This window comes from Anabrus simplex, chromosome 2 (genome assembly GCF_040414725.1).
Source record: "Anabrus simplex isolate iqAnaSimp1 chromosome 2, ASM4041472v1, whole genome shotgun sequence".
Lineage (NCBI taxonomy): Eukaryota > Metazoa > Arthropoda > Insecta > Orthoptera > Tettigoniidae > Anabrus > Anabrus simplex.
Genome location: NC_090266.1, coordinates 406,503,159 through 406,521,501, shown reverse-complemented (window position 1 = coordinate 406,521,501; position 18,343 = coordinate 406,503,159). Strand labels below are relative to the sequence as shown.

General features: G+C 42.0%; 1 protein-coding gene across 1 annotated transcript in view; it reads right to left on the bottom strand.

Annotated features, from left to right (window-relative positions):
• Positions 1–18,343, bottom strand: part of LOC136863560 (uncharacterized) — a 274,361-nt gene that overhangs the window by 80,348 nt on the left and 175,670 nt on the right. The window lies entirely within an intron of this gene.

The following is an 18,343-nucleotide window of genomic DNA, read 5'->3' as shown; positions in this document are numbered from 1 at the left end:
ACCTGAAAAAATATCGGACCGATGTTTCGTCGGGCACAAATAGCGCACCATACACCCACCTTCATATCATGCAGAGGTCTCGGCTGTAAATTGTTGTTGCTTGTTGTTTACAGGACAAAATACCGGAGGTGGAAACAATATAATTTTTATTCTTGGATACCTCACCAAATGCCCAGAGCATTCCTTCAATCAATTGAACGTTGTGGACGTTTAACTAGGGCGTTCGTTGTTCTACTGCACAACAATATATACAGCCGAACATGTACATTATGCCGTATTTACATGAATGTATAGGCCTCCACAACAAAGCCATATTGTAACGTAAACTAAGGAACGTGTGGACACAGGTGCTTACGAACCACAGTCAGCTCCATGGCTAAACGGTTAGCGTGCTGGCCTTTGGTCACAGAGATCGCGAGTTCGGTACGCGGCAGGGGCGCGAATTTCAACCATCATTGGTTAATTTTGCCGGCACGGGGGCTGGGTGTATATGTGTTGTCTTCATCATCATTCCATCCTCATTATGACGCGCAGGGTGCCTACGGGTGTCAAATCGAAAGACCTGCATCTGCCGAGCCGAACATGTCCTCGGACACTCCCGGCACTAAAAACCATACGCCATTTCATTTTACTGGCGCACAGTGTGAAATTGTAGAGATCAGGCAGGACAAAAGTACATTTTCGACTAATCTATTTATATTATAAAGGGCATTATTGTACGCTCGTGACCATACAAAGAATACCTGACCGCAAAGCTTTTAAAGTTGTGTGTGGTATATCTGATCTCTACAATTGTGTGAACATTGCTCCCCTTACCGAACCTTGCGTCTCGCACTGTCAATTGTCTGCAGTGTGTACAGATGAATCTACGTAACTAGCGACTGTGTTAAGATATTTTTAATGTGAAATAGGAATACAGCTAGATTGTTATCTTTCTTTCTTAATCTGCTTACCCTCCAGGGTTGGTTTTTCCCTCGGACTCAGTGAGGGATCACACCTCTACCGCCTCAAGGGCAGTGAGACATTGGGTCGGGGATACAACTGGGGAGAATGACCAGTACCTTGCCCACGCGGCCTCACCTGCTATGCTGAACAGGGACCTTGGTGGGGGATGGGAAGATTGGAAGGGATAGACTAGACAAGGAAGAGGGAAGGAAGCGGCCGTGGCCTTAAGTTAGGTACCATCCCAGCATTTGCCTGGAGGAGAAGTGGGACACCACGGAAAACCAATTCCAGGATGGCTGAGGTGGGAGTCGAACCCACCTCTACTCATTTGACCTCCCGAGACTGAGTGGACCCCGTTCCAGCCCTCGTACCATTTTTGCAAATTTCGTGGCAGAGTCGGGAAGCGAACCCGGGCCTCCCGGGGGTGGCAGCTAATCACACTAACCACTACACCACAGAGGCGGCTTGTAATACTCACTGTTCAAAATATGCGTATATTTCATGAATGTAATTTATAATATTACGAATTTACTAAATTTACAATGTGAATTTTGTGACTAACCTATGATCTGTAACTAATTTGTCATTGTTTTAACTTGATTTTTGTATGGATCAAGAGATTATTTTATTTTGAGTGTAACAAAAAAGTTTATTCCATTGCAAAATTAACAACAAAATAGTTTTGAAAGTTTTAATTCGCAAAAACATTTTGTAATATTTACATTTGTTTTCTGAATCACCACTAAAGTTAAATAAATAAAGACTTGGTCGCAATGATTTTATTTTAACACCGTAACTTAGAACTAGAATCCGGATAAATAGTACCTTTATGATATCTCAAACATTTTGGTATTAACTTCTTATTTCTACTTGATCTCCAATATTACATGCATTTAACAGGAATATACTGAAATCTCAGTTCATTGCAGTCTATTCCGTAAGCTAAGGTAAGTAAGTCAAGGGGAATTTGTTCTCGGTCTCTACATACAAAGTTTCCTCATATTATTCAATCTTCCCCTAAAGCAAAAAATAAAAAATCATTTATTATCAGGTACTGAACTACACTGACTGACAGAGCAAATGCAACACCAAGAAGGAGTGGTCAGAACTTTATGCCAATTGCAGGGTAGACTGACGTCACTGAGATATGCTCATGATGTGAAATGCGCCGCTGTGCTGCGCACGTAGCGAACGATAAATGGGACACGGCGTTGGCGAATGGCCCACTTCGTACCGTGATTTCTCAGCCGACAGTCATTGTAGAACGTGTTGTCGTTTGCCACAGGACACGTGTATAGCTAAGAATGCCAGGCCGCCGTCAACGGAGGCATTTCCAGCAGACAGACGACTTTACGAGGGGTATGGTGATCGGGCTGAGAAGGGCAGGTTGGTCGCTTCGTCAAATCGCAGCCGATACCCATAGGGATGTGTCCACGGTGCAGCGCCTGTGGCGAAGATGGTTGGCGCAGGTACATGTGGCACGTGCGAGGGGTCCAGGCGCAGCCCGAGTGACGTCAGCACGCGAGGACCGGCGCATCCGCCGCCAAGCGGTGGCAGCCCCGCACGCCACGTCAACCGCCATTCTTCAGCATGTGCAAGACACCCTGGCTGTTCCAATATCGACCAGAACAATTTCCCGTCGATTGGTTGAAGGAGGCCTGCACTCCCGGCGTCCGCTCAGAAGACTACCATTGACTCCACAGCATAGACGTGCACGCCTGGCATGGTGCCGGGCTAGAGCGACTTGGATGAGGGAATGGCGGAACGTCGTGTTCTCCGATGAGTCACGCTTCTGTTCTGTCAGTGATAGTCACCGCAGATGAGTGTGGCGTCGGCGTGGAGAAAGGTCAAATCCGGCAGTAACTGTGGAGCGCCCTACCGCTAGACAACGCGGCATCATGGTTTGGGGCGCTATTGCGTATGATTCCACGTCACCTCTAGTGCGTATTCAAGGCACGTTAATAGCCCACCACTACGTGCAGCATGTGCTTCGGCCGGTGGCACTCCCGTACCTTCAGGGGCTGCCCAATGCTCTGTTTCAGCAGGATAATGCCCGCCCACACACTGCTCGCATCTCCCAACAGGCTCTACGAGGTGTACAGATGCTTCCGTGGCCAGCGTACTCTCCGGATCTCTCACCAATCGAACACGTGTGGGATCTCATTGGACGCCGTTTGCAAACTCTGCCCCAGCCTCGTACGGACGACCAACTGTGGCAAATGGTTGACAGAGAATGGAGAACCATCCCTCAGGACACCATCCGCACTCTTATTGACTCTGTACCTCGACGTGTTTCTGCGTGCATCGCCGCTCGCGTTGGTCCTACATCCTACTGAGTCGATGCCGTGCGCATTGTGTAACCTGCATATCGGTTTGAAATAAACATCAATTATTCTTCCGTGCCGACTCTGTTTTTTCCCCAACTTTCATCCCTTTCGAACCACTCCTCCTTGGTGTTGCATTTGCTCTGTCAGTCAGTGTATATTTAATGTAGATAACAGTAATTATGCAATTATGAATGGAAATTGTAGAAGTTTGTTTACAAACTTGAAAATGTATGTTTGTCCACCTAGAATGCTGACATTTCACACTGTGAGGTGTTGTGCACTATGTGTCCTTCCAATTTGTATTTAGAAGGACAATCATATTCACCATATTCCCATTCAAAGATTTCGCTTGTGAGTCACTAGTGTTCCAGCCTTGGAGAAAAGTCGTTCACAAGGAACGGACGTTGAGAATTTGGCTGCATTGTGTCTGCAATAATCGAGGGGATTTATCGAGTGGGGTTCGTAAGGCTCTTTCAGGTATCTTTGTACCTCCACCGTAGCATCAGCTCTGACGTTGTGACGTAGGTTTTCGTCTGCGACACGGGCATCAAATGATCCCCAAAAGGAGGTGTCGAGTCCGGTTGTGTTCGATGGTGTAATGGCCTGTACTGAAGTCGATGGGGTCGTGGGCCATAATCTACACGCTTCGTTAATCAGTATATTCACTGCCTGATCGCGTTGAGCACCATTAATACAAGGCAAAATCTTAAATCTCGGATCGAGAATTGTAGACAGTGCAATCGGTAGAACACTTTCAACATTGAGGAACTTCCTTTGTATGGTTGTCAACAAGTCCGTTAACACCTGTTTCGCTACGGCATCTTGCTCGTCTTGGATGCGTCTTCCCACCGTTTCCTGCATTTGTCTGTTGAAACCAATTATCTTTGAGATGGAGACTTAGCGTTCCGATGACATTTCAGTCGTCATCACATCAAAGGGATGCAATATCGGCAGTAAGTGTTCAATCGTGGTCCACTGTGAGACAGTAAGATTCTCAGGTGCAGAAGGTATCGTTGCAAGCGTAGCAGCGACGCAGTCCTTTTGTTCTGTCAAACGGGACAACATCGCGTACGTGCTGTTCCATCTTGTCTCCACTTCTTGCTGCAATTTATGAACAGGCTTACCTAGTGACTTCTGCATGGATTCCAACTTTTCTTTTCCAGTACAAGTCGATTTAAAATACCCAACTATCTGACGACATTTCCCCCGTATATCCGACACATTCTCCAGGCCTCGCTTGACTATAAGGTTCATATTGTGGGCAAAACATGGGATACATGTCACTTTTGGGCTTAAGAGAGCAACTGCTGCTTTTATATTAGCAGCATTATCTCCTGCAAGACACATTACTTTGTCATTTATGTCCCAATCACATATAGTACGTCCATGTTCCGCAGCAATGTGTGCACTTGTATGTGTTTGAGGAAATCTAGCGGTCTGTAAGGTGACTGTTTCCAAGGAAAATCGTTGTTGACAAAATAACATGTGACTGCCATATACGCCTCTTCTGACAAGGATGTCCACATGTCGGTAGTCAGACTTACATATTCCGCTTCTGCTACCTTCGCTTTTACCGCGCGGACTTCTGTCTCATATCTGCCTGCAACAATTTGCCGCAATCGCTTCCTAGATGGTAGAGTATATCTCGGATCCAGGGTATGTACATATCTTCGAAACCCTCGATCCTCGACTACTGCTAAGGGCTGGAAATCGTCAGTGATCATCTTCACTAAAGCATCATCAATCGTTTTCCTTCGTACGTGGTCATCTGAAACATGCATCATTATTTGGTATTACAATAAAATAGGTAGCATGTAAATATATTCACACGACATGCACGACAAGAGTCGTATAGACCAAGGCCTCTCAAACGCCCAAAATATCACGCGTGCAAATCGAGGCGCAAGAGCTCCGTGCACTGTGCATCGCTCCCGCTCGGCACGGCTCGGACCAACGCTTCGTCTCTGGGCTACTCGGCTAAGCTTGGCTCAATTCGGCTCGGATTTGGAGCGCTACGCAGCAAGTGAGGAAGAGGGAGACAGGGGGAGCGAGCGAGACAGGCGTGGGGAAAGAGTGAGACAGCGCTATTGCTCCAAATCGAGGAGTGGGGGGTCTGCACTCTGGTCAACCAAGCGAAGTCACCTTTTGCACCGTGCACAGTGCATGCACCAAGCGCATGCACCCTGAGAGGCCCTGGTATAGACTGTACAGTACTTGGATAGGCACCACTATGGTGCCCAATTTCACCCCTGCATTGTCCCTGTTCATCAGACATCAGTGCTGTATATGGATGTTTCATCTTCAAGTGCTTTAACATCGTGCTTGTAGTGTTATTGTAACCTCGCATACGTTACACACCACTTTATTTGAGTCATTTTCGACACGTTCGAAATGGTCCCACACTACCGACCTCTTCCGAGATGACATGGAGTCTGCCTCAGTCACTGGCTGTTGAAAATGAATGAATGCGTGGAGCAATGCTCAAATACAGAAATTCCTATTGACCAGTGGTCTCCACAGCGATCTTCCCGAGCTTTATAAGTTGTGCACATTGATTACAACTATTCCCGCTACATCATCATCTGTAGAACACTCTTTCTCGGCCCTAAAGCGAATAAAATATTTCGTCCGCAATTCTGGAAGTCAAAGTCGTCTCTCTGCATTAGGAATGATGTCTATAGAGAAGGATCTTCTTGTTGACGCGAGGACTTCTACAGTGACGTCACCAAGGAATTTTGCAAAGAGAATCGCAGGGTCGAGTACATTTACGTGTAATTAGGGTGAGTAGAATTTAAATTTACTTAATACATTGTGTTACTGCATGGTTACTAGTTGCATGCCTCGGTGGAGATTCCAGGATACGCCACTGACAAATTAGTACGGGCAATCTTTTACTGGTACAGAGAGGAATAGGTAAACGTGGTCTCCAAGACCGTTGGGCTCGATAGCTAGGAGAAACAGTGCTATCAGAGTTAGACAGATAAATCCAACACCCTGGACGTGGTGTTAGAGTAAATTGCAGTTGATGCCCTGTACGTGGCAACTAAATTATTCTTATACAAGTGTTTGAATCTTTCGTATTTGTTCTCTTCATATGACTGAACACAAGACATTTTTCCAAGTGTGATATTTACATTTCTACAAAGAACAGAGTGCTTTTCTATCGTTAAAAGTCATTTCTATAGAATCAACAGTTTAAAATTGCTAGTGCTATGTTTTGCAATATTAAAGTGTAGTAAAATGGATAGCATTCTTGCAGCCATTGTAGCCCTTAGGCTTAATGTAAATAACTTAGCTCAATCCAATGCTGAAGCAAATGTTAATTTAGAAACCAGGATTGTTGAAACGTGCGCTAACTTAGAGCGACGTTTTACAGAAAATAATAACAATCTTTCTAGTATTGCTGAATCTAATGTCCAAATTAGTGCTAATCTTGCTAACTTAGATCAGCCTTTAAATAACTTAGCCCAATCTCAGGCAGAATCAAATGCCAGCCTAGATAGGCGTTTAGCAGAATCAAATGCCAACCTAGATAGGCGTTTAGCAGAATCAAACGCCAACCTAGATAGGCGTTTACCAGAATCTAATGCTAAGCTAGATAGGCGTTTAGCAGAATCTAATGCTAACCTAGATAAGCGTTTATCAGAATCTAATGATCAACTGCTAGCCGAGTCTAAGGCCATTTTTTCCCAATTTGAGGCCAGGTTTGCTGAAACCAATGATTAGTTAGAGTTACATCTCAATCAAGCAAGTGCCAGGAGAGAGAAACGATTTGCGAAATCTAATCAAAAGATTGATGATCGATTCGCAGAAATCACCTCCCAATTGACTACTAGTGTCGAAGAGATGAGGAAAACCATTAAAAATCAAGTAATAGAAGTCGTTAGGGAAGATTTAAAAGAAGTTCTTCCTTCATTCCAGCGGATCGCAAGTGACACTGAAGCGTCTTTATCATCATTTCATTCTCATCAAGACGCGCAGGTCGCCGACGGGAGTCAAATCAAAAGATCTGCACCTGGCAAGCCAAACATGTCCTCGGACACTCCCGTCACTAAAAGCCATACGCCATTTCATTTCAACAGAGTGGTTGGCACAGTTTATCGTACACAAAGTTTATCACTATTTGAGGTGCACTTAAGTGTTGAATAGCAAGAAATAGTCAACACTTGTGTCATCACGATGAAATATTTCAAACAATTTTAAATATCACAGTTACTGAAATAATGTTCTAGCACTTGCATAGCAATGGAATAAGATAAACACTTCACTTGGGTTTTGACAGTTCGAGAATTATACTGAGTTTGCTTCTCGGCGTGAGGACTTACACGTCGCTCTTGATAATCACCACGTCGTCACTCGACTCTACTTTTGACGGACAGAATGACATAGGGTCTGACCATGCAGAGCCCTTGCCTAAGAATGCCTGCCCATTGCCGGGTAGCTCTGCCTTTTATATGGTCAAGGCCTACACGTCATAGGATAACGTGATTAATTTAAAGTGGATTTACTCAAGAATCCCTCGATTGATTTTCTTGAGATTTGATAATGGAGACGGTCTTGTGGTTGGCTACAGAATGGCGTGTCTCCCAAGACGATACGACCATTATCAAAAAAGTTTTATAAATCTCTGAATCGAAAGTTCTCGAATGTCCGAGTCATTGTTCTAGGTGTATCCAGTCCTTGCCACGAGGAAAGTTGACGAGTTTGGCGGGTTAGTCTACCTCGCTCCAACCTGTATGTCATTCACAGCTGTTCACTCGTAAGCTAGCTCGTCTTCGTAGAAATAAGCACATCGAGCTTGGGGTTCTCGGCGTGCGTGATAATTATACGACATCGCTCTTAATAACTACGGCATGTACCATGCGTTCCTGGTACAATATCTTGTAACCTCTCCTATGTGTGAGCTGTCCTCCTTCGCTGGTTTTTCTTGTTATTACGGAACCATTACTATGCCACTTGTGAACAACTTGTTGCACGTAAACTTCTGATGGTACTGTAGAAGAGGGAAACTGTCGACGGAATTTTCGAAGGCATCTTTTAACTGAATAACGTCAACAAACTCACAACACACCTTAAAACTCCAATAGTTACTAGCGAACTGCTTCGTCAGCTGTCAAAACTTCTTATCACGCCAAGCTCGACACAAACCATATGACGCTCGCTTGGGGATTCCCGCAGTCTGTGAGGTAAAGTGCGAAGTCTTAAATTATACTCCCTGCATTTATTGGAGTCGTGATCTTGATTTCGAAGACTGCTTCTCTAAACAGAAGGTGTAGTTTATTGTAATATTGCTTGTTTTTTACTGAGGGGTCTTGGATACCCATATCTGCCAAATGAGTGTCGAATGTTCGTAGACTCATCCAAAGTGAATTTGAAGGCTGAATTTCTGCATAATCAGGGCTGCCATACGTCCTGAAAAGGTGATATTGTCCTGAATTTGAGCATGTGTCTCGACGTCCTAACTGCATTTTGAAAAATCCCTAAATGTCCTGAATTTTAGAAATCAGAGCAAGTTATTTAAAATTTTGCTCAAACATTTTTGAATGTGAATGGAATTTTATTGGTTGGTTATCCTCAAGCATAGTCTGATGTCATTACCGGACGTTGTCATGGTAAGAGGCTTGACCTACGTTAACACTATTTACTTCCGCCCGAGAGCAGAGTGTTTTCGGTTTGGTTAATTTTGTTAAGCAGACATGTTACACGGGGGCTCTACGCGGTTCCGGCATATTATCTGTCTTCAACATTGGTCTATTTTAGTTTATTTGCGTATTTCTCTAATATACCATTCACGGAAAATAGTTATAACGGTATTATTCACAACGGACTTTTTTGAAATTTGTTTTATGTCAAAAAAAGAGACTTTCATAATTCAACGAAAAATGGACAAAAGGTTTTCCATCGGCGAGGCGTTCAAGAAATGAACATGAAGCATACTGTGATTTGTGCAAGTAAGTACATGAAAATAATTGTGTGATGTTTTTTATTTTGCTATTTGCTTTACGTCGCACTGACATAGATAGGTCTTATGGCTACGATTGGATAGGAAAATCCTAGGAAGCGGCCGTAGCCTTAATTAAGGTACAGCCCCAGCATTTGTATTCTTTCGCGTGCATTTTATTACATAGGTAACGTGAGTAACAATTACATAATGCTACCATGGTTACCCGTGCCACTTAAATTGTACAAAAGCCGGATTAGATTAGATTATGTTAAATCTTTACAGAAATTATTACGGCACTTGATTATTTAAAGTGAATTGAATGCAACGGAAGCGTAATTGCGTGTCTTAACAATTGAATTTGTATTATCAGTACATGTGTCAACGTATCCCATGGGGATAAATTGGACGTCTCCAAGCATTCATTAGCAGGAAAGCATAAGAGAGGTCTGTTTGCTGTTTCAAGAACACCAATACTTCAGGATTACTTCACTGAACGAACCAACGAAGCCAAGAATGTCACAGCAGCTGAAGGTGCTCTTGCGTATCACTCCATTAAGCACCCCATGTCATATAATTCAGCCACTTGTAGCTCTAATAGCTAGGTATTCAAAGACTGAAGTATTGCATGTAAAATTTCGAGTACGAAAAAACTGAACCAATTGTGAATAATGCTCTTGCTCCCCATAATTTAAATGATTTCCAGAATAATATAAAACATGTGGTTTTTCTAAGCATAAATACAGATGCTAGCAAGTTACTATTTCGAATTACTTGTTGAAGGCTGTATACATTTTGATATTTCAGGAAAGGTAGCTGCATTTGAGGGCGACAATACTAACTTTCGTGGGCTAAGAAAAAACATAATAAAATAATGTGTTTAGTCATTTGAATAATGGTTTGGAATGTGGTGACAATCCATTAGGAGTGGGGTGGACAGCCCATATTCTACATAATACCCTACATGCTGGTATTGATATTTTGAATATTGATGTAGAGACACGTTTAATGAAGTTGTAAATCATTTTACATTTAGGGTAAATACCATTAAAGAGTTCTGTAATTTTGTTAGTGTTTCTTATCAAGATGTACTACATCATTCAAAGACAATGTAGTTAAGCATCTTCCCTGCTCTCGAAAGAGTCCTGTCTTTATTTGAGCCTCTACAATCCTATCTCCTCTCAATTGAGAACTCTACAACATATTTGAATTTTTTTAAAAAATCTTCTTGCCTACCTCCATCTTCTTCAATCCTTGTTTTATACATTCCCAATATCCATTCTTAAGATAGTACAGGGATCGATATCAGTTATTGAAGTTGTTCAGATATTAGAATCAGTGACAGAAAATCTCAAGCAAAGACATGAACAACATTTTGTTTCATTAAGCGTTCAAGAAATCTTTAACAATCTGGATGATCACACAAAGGCAGGGAATTTTCCTAAAGAAGCTGCTGAATGTTATGAAACATGTGAAAAATAGACGCGGAAGTAGGTTAGTTCATTCACTGACTTAGCCTGTTTTAAGTGGATGCTTTTGGAGAATGTTCCAACATGGAAAGGGCAAATAGAAGAGACTGTTAAATTTTTTATGAAACGGGGCTACAAAATTGATGATTCTATGGCATTTAACCAAGCATTGTGTTTAATAAACTTTGTTAAAGAAAAATTGAATAATGATGAAAATGATTTTGTATCCACGTTAGCTAGTAATAAATGGGTTCAGTTTCTAAAGCAGTGAGCAATATTATGAATTTGTTAAATTGGCTCAGTTCTATTTCTGTTTACCTGGCCATAATGCATGTGTTGAAGGAATTCTTCTTTAATGAATTCACAATGGACAGATGACAGAAACAGACTGAAAGTAAAATCTGTTAAACCACTATTATTGCTGTAATAAATTTTAAGGAAATGTCTCGTCAGGAATTTCATGATTACATTTAAAAAATGATGAGTTGCTAAAAAGGGTGTCAAGTTCAGAAAAGTATGATAGGTATCAGTATCAGGGCACTTCTGTATCATAAATATCTTTAAGCAAAGGTAAATAAATGCTGCTTTTAGTTTTCATTTACTCGTGTTATTGAGAAATGAGTATTTCCACGTGAGCTGTCCCATCTGTTACTTAAAAATCTATGCAAATACCACTGAATATTATATCATTCTGGAGTGGTCTGTAAAGTAGGTATTTTACTTAAAGTATGATTTCTTGTTATTTCTCTATTTGATTTTTAACATTAACAACATATAAAAAGGGTGTCTTTTGGTAATGGATGGGACAGTTCACATGGAATTACCCAAACATTCTCGTTGGAACCATAGGCACCAACTTTTCGTCTTGAGCACGGGGACAAGTATAAATACATCAAATATTTTTACCAGAGCAACAACACGATTGCGTCCCCTTACCACTATATACATGTGGGTAAGTGCTCCCGCGGAGTCGACGCGTATGGTTGGAACTTGTCAATGTCAGCGTCCTGAATTTCATCCTGAACGTTATGGCAACCCTACCCACACCGCGCAGCTAGCCATGTTCGATCCTATGTGGATTAATGTCATGTCAGGATAATAATGTCAGCTGCATATCCGTTTTTCATTTTCCTGTTACCTACGGCGGTACTAAACGTGTTAGATTATACATTTTATCACAGCGTACTTATGAGTACAATACAGAGAAAACCTACTGCATCTGTCAGAAGGTGAAGCAGCTCTGTATGTCAACGTAGTGCGAATCGTACAGTGCAGTCCTCAGCTGGCAAATAAGCAAGTTTGAATACATCACATTTTCTCGAGAAGTACTTGTCTGATATACACTGACTGACAGAGCAAATGCAACACCAAGAAGGAGTGGTCAGAACTTTATGCCAATTGCAGGGTAGACTGACGTCACTGAGGTATGCTCATGATGTGAAATGCGCCGCTGTGCTGCGCACGTAGCGAACGATAAATGGAACACGGCGTTGGCGAATGGCCCACTTCGTACCGTGATTTCTCAGCCGACAGTCATTGTAGAACGTGTTGTCGTGTGCCACAGGATACGTGTATAGCTAAGAATGCCAGGCCGCCGTCAACGGAGGCATTTCCAGCAGACAGACGACTTTACGAGGGGTATGGTGATCGGGCTGAGAAGGGCAGGTTGGTCGCTTCGTCAAATCGCAGCCAATACCCATAGGGATGTGTCCACGGTGCAGCGCCTGTGGCGAAGATGGTTGGCGCAGGGACATGTGGCACGTGCGAGGGGTCCAGGCGCAGCCCGAGTGACGTCAGCACGCGAGGATCGGCGCATCCGCCGCCAAGCGGTGGCAGCCCCGCACGCCACGTCAACCGCCATTCTTTAGCATGTGCAAGACACCCTGGCTGTTCCAATATCGACCAGAACAATTTCCCGTCGATTGGTTGAAGGAGGCCTGCACTCCCGGCGTCCGCTCAGAAGACTACCATTGACTCCACAGCATAGACGTGCACGCCTGGCATGGTGCCGGGCTAGAGCGACTTGGATGAGGGAATGGCGGAACGTCGTGTTCTCCGATGAGTCACGCTTCTGTTCTGTCAGTGATAGTCACCGCAGACGAGTGTGGCGTCGGCGTGGAGAAAGGTCAAATCCGGCGGTAACTATGGAGCGCCCTACCGCTAGACAACGCGGCATCATGGTTTGGGGCGCTATTGCGTATGATTCCACGTCACCTCTAGTGCGTATTCAAGGCACGTTAAATGCCCACCGCTACGTGCAGCATGTGCTGCGGCCGGTGGCACTCCCGTACCTTCAGGGGCTGCCCAATGCTCTGTTTCAGCAGGATAATGCCCGCCCACACACTGCTCGCATCTCCCAACAGGCTCTACGAGGTGTACAGATGCTTCCGTGGCCAGCGTACTCTCCGGATCTCTCACCAATCGAACACGTGTGGGATCTCATTGGACGCCGTTTGCAAACTCTGCCCCAGCCTCGTACGGACGACCAACTGTGGCAAATGGTTGACAGAGAATGGAGAACAATCCCTCAGGACACCATCCGCACTCTTATTGACTCTGTACCTCGACGTGTTTCTGCGTGCATCGCCGCTCGCGTTGGTCCTACATCCTACTGAGTCGATGCCGTGCGCATTGTGTAACCTGCATATCGGTTTGAAATAAACATCAATTATTCTTCCGTGCCGACTCTGTTTTTCCCCCAACTTTCATCCCTTTCGAACCACTCCTCCTTGGTGTTGCATTTGCTCTGTCAGTCAGTGTATTATATTAATATATAACAAGTTTGTATTTTGGTAATGGACGGGACAGTTCACATGGAATTACCCAAATACACTCGTTGGAACCATAGGCGCCGATGTTTGGTCTTGAGCACGGAGGCAAGGATGAAAATATCAAACATTTTCACGGGAGCAACAACACGATTGCGTTCCCGTACCACTATTTGCATGGGGGCAAGTGCTCCCGTGGAGACGGTGCCTATGGTTGGAACTTGTCGATGTTGGTGACCTGAGTTTCATACTGAACCTTATGACAGCCCTATGCATAATGGCAATGAATTTCCAGCAGTAAATCTGGGGATTGCTACTGATGGGAAAGAGACATACGAACATATGAAAATACTGCTAAAAGAAATCCAGTGTAACTGAAATGTCTGTGGAGATTTGAAATTCATAGCTTTTTTACTGGGTTTGCAATTTGGTTACGCTACGTTCTGCTGTTTCTTATGTGCATGAGAAAGCAGGGATAGGAAGTCTCACTACATAAAGGAAAAATGGCTTGAAATTGAATCTCTTATTCCAGGCCTCAAGAATGTGTCTAATATCCCATATGGGAATCCTGAAAAACGTATTTTCCTCCCTGCACATACAACCGGGACTTATGCAAACATGTGTAAAGGCAAATGATAACAATTCTGCTGCATTTGTGTATTTAAAATCTTAATTTTACAGAGTCAGTGATGCAAGACTGAATGAAGGCATTTTCAGAAGGTCATAAATAAGATTATCAATAAACTGAAAATGATGAGAAACGAAAAAACAGCATGGAAATCATTCAAAAATTAGTGTTCTCATTTTCGTGCAAATCACACAGCAGAAATTTATCATGAAATAGTGAGTGATATTCTGAAATATTAGCGAGTTTTGGGATGCAACATGTCTTTAAAACTTCACATATTGGACTTCCACGTAGACTGCTTCTGGAAATATTGGAGCTGTCAGTGACGAACACGGCGAGCATTTTCAACAGCAGATTTCTACGGTAGAAAAATTATGCCAAGGAAAATGGAGTCCCAGTAGGCCTATGCTAGCCGACTACTGCTAGTTCCTGAAGGGAGACACTCGGAAGGCAAAATATGGTCGAAAATTATCATACGCGACTTGTTATGTAACCCCAAATGAGGTGTACATTTTTTTTTAATCATTCGGCCTTACGTTAGTACTAATTCTACAAAATTTTAAACGGTAGCCACAAAGAACCTGCCCGGTGGAAAAATCTGACAGCATATTTGAGCTCTGGGTGAAAAACACACTTAGGTTCAGTTAATTTGGTTCTTATAAAAGAAAAGAGTTTTATTTTGTAGACCAGCGAATTCATTTATGTGTACGTAAACCCGCACGCAGTACAGTACTGTATGGTTATCTGTAAGGAAAAGGACCTTGAGAAAATCTGCCACCTCTTATATTTTAGCGACCTAATGTGATCTTGGAAATCAAAGAATTAGGTTCCTAAGAATTATCTCATTACCTATCGAGTTGGCTACGCGGTTCGAAGCGTGTAAGTGTTAATATGAATTCGGGAGATAGTGGCTTCAAACTCCACTACCGGCAGCCCTGGAAATGGCTTTCCGTTGTTCCGATTTTCACACTAGGCAAATGCTGACAATGTACCTTAATTAAAGGCCATCGTCGCTTCCTTTCCAGTCTTAGCCTTGCCCTGTCCTTTCGTCTCCGATTCGATGCGACGTAAAGCAAACATCAAAAAAGAAGTGCTCTGCGTCTTTGTTTCTTTCTTATTACAGCGGCAATGTTAATAAGGAGCTGAAAATTAAAGTCACGCTTGCCAATTTTAGTTTTACATATTGCTTCTATATTTGACAGCAACTGCGGCTATATGAGGTGTCTGTAACTTTTTCTATTCTCGGCATTACATTATTTTCCATTTTTGACCATTTGGCAGCTCTCTTATTCTATAGTTTCATCTGCAGGCCAATGGGATGCAAAGAATTTAGTGTAGTGATATTTCCTCGTAGTTCTAATTCAGTACCCCAGAACATACAATATAGTTTCCGACTGCATTCGTTATGTACAATTATTGTTTCTAAACAATTCGTAACGTGTAAAAGATTTCTTAATGTGGCAGAAAATACAATACTGGCACAGGAGGCAATAATGATATTCTTACTTAGAAAATTACACTTTGAAATCATTCCGGACGAGTCAAAATAAAAGAATATTCATTTGATTCAGAAGATGTCACTCCTAGTCGTCGAAATTAAATTACCGAAGATGCTTTTGAATTTCTTTTCGTTCGTTGATTAACCCAGATAATATGCTCACACAAACGAAGCAGTCATTGGAAACGACTTAGAATTTCGGTATACTGACCATATATAATGAACGAATACTTTCACAGCATCACCTTAGATTTTCTCCTTAACTGAAGATGGATGAGCACACATTTTTTATCCAGGTATTCTCCATTCATTTTGAAAACTAGAAAACATACATACTTGACAAGAAAAACAATATATATTTTACCGCACAATATAAACACGCACAGACACACACACATGCGCGTGCGTGTTCAACACAGCCTTTAATTATTCTTTAATGTTGTCACTTCAACTTGTATTTAAAGTACCCAAATACTGCTTATATGTAGTTGGTTATTCTATAAATGATCATTTGCCCCAATGTTTCCTCTTGAATTCCAAATTTACCTTCATATTGTGATATTTCCTACTTTTAAAAACGCCACCCTATTAATGTCATTCCATGTCATCTCTCCACTGACAGCTCGTAACATATCGCTCAGTCGAGCAACACACCTCTTTTCTCCCAAGTTTTCCCAGCTTAAACTTTGCAACATTTTTGTTGGAAATCACCCAGAACAAATCGAGCTGCCTTTTGTTTTGTTTTCGGATTGTTCCTGTTCTTGAATCAAGTAAATCTGCTGAGGGTCCCATACGCTAGAACCGTACTCTAATTGTGGTCTTACCAGAGACATATATGGCCTCTCTTTTACAGCTTTACTACAACGTCTAAATACCCTCATAACCACAAGAAGAGATCTGTAACCTTTATTTACAACCCCGTTTATGTGATTACTCCAATGAAGATCTTGCTTGAATTAACACCCAGGTACTTATCCCCCTGAGGAACTCTCACCCAGTATTCAAAACTGAGAGGACTCTTCCTTTTTGTGAAATTCACAACCTGACTTTTCATCCCGTTTACCATCATAACTCTGCCTGCTGTGCATATCATATCATTGTCGAGGTCCTTTTGCAGACGCTCATAATATTGTATCATATTTAACACTCATACGTTTTCACGAAACAAACTAGAAAATAACAAATATAATAATGCACTTCAGAACCTGCTCACCTGATGACTTAAATTGAGCACTCTTCCTGCATTGCAGGAGGCCATAGCCCTTAGGGGATTCCCAAGGCAATTTATTTATTTATTTATTTATTTGTTATTTATGTATAGTATAACATCATTCGCAAAAGTGCTAATCTCTGTTTCAGTTCTTTACTCCTATCATTTATATATAAGAAAACATAAAGGTCCAATAATACTGCCTTGAAAAATTCCCCTCTTAATGATTACAGGATCAGATAATGATTCACCTACTCTAACTTCCTAAGTTATATTTTCTAGAATTATAGCCTCCCATTCAGTCACTCTTCTGTCTAATCCAATTGCAGTCATTTTTATCAGTAGTCCCCCCATGATCTACCCTATCAAAAAGCATTCCAAAGGCCAATCGCGATTTGACCCCGCGAGTCTAAACTATAAGATATACCTTGCTGGAATCATGCAAGCGAAGTTTCAGTGGTTTAACGTTTCCTTAACTTGAACTGCATTCTATAAAAGCATTAAATCCAATATAATCAGAAAGAATGCTTTCCCAAAGCTTACGTGCAAGAAAGGTCAATCTGACTGGCCTGAAATTATCTGCTTTATGTTTATCACCCTTTCCTTTGTACAAAAGAGCTACTATAGTAACTCTCCATTCATTTAGTATATTTCCTTCATATAAAGAGTAATCAAATAAGTAATTCAGATATTTTACTATACCCCAACCCAGTTCCTGTAGTATATCCCCGGACATTTTATCAGTTCCAACTGTTTTTCTGGTTTTCAAATTCTGTATCTTATTGTAAATGTCTTCGTTATAGTAGGTCATTTTTAATACTTCGTTAGTATTAGTTACATCTTCTACCTGGACATTATCCTTCTAACCACTAACATGTACATACTGGTGACTGAATATTTCTGCCTTCTGTAAATTCTCACATATACACTCCCCTTGTTCATTAATGATTCCTGGTATGTCCTTTTTGGAACCTGCTCTGCCTTAAAGTAGCTATACATGCACTTCAGTATTTCACTAAAATGTGTATGACTGCCAATTATTAGGCCTACTTACCATCGTATTATCCTTAGCTGACTTCTTCGCCAGATTCGAATTCCTAGTATGTTCCTTCAATTTATCCATACATCCACAGCCATTTCTAACTCTATTTCTTTCCGACCTGCACCTACTTAGTCTCTTTATTTCTCTGTTATAATAAAGCTGGTCTTTACTATTCCTAACCACCTTTAAGGGTACGTACCGGTGTCTGTTTCTTACATTCCTCAACAATTGCTTTAAACACATCCGAGAGACTGTTTACATATTTATTTACAATTTTACACGGACCATAATTACTTTCTAAAAACTCTCTCTCGTCTGTCTTACGAACCATATTGTGCTGCCTAATAGTTATACTTTTACAACCTTCCCTTCTATCGCATTTATTTTTAGCTTCGACGAAAACAGCTTAGTGATCACTTGTACAATCTATTATTTCAGTTTCACTATAGAGTTCATCTGGTTTTACCAGCACCCCGTCCACCATCTACTTGGTTCCATCACTTTCTGATTCAGCT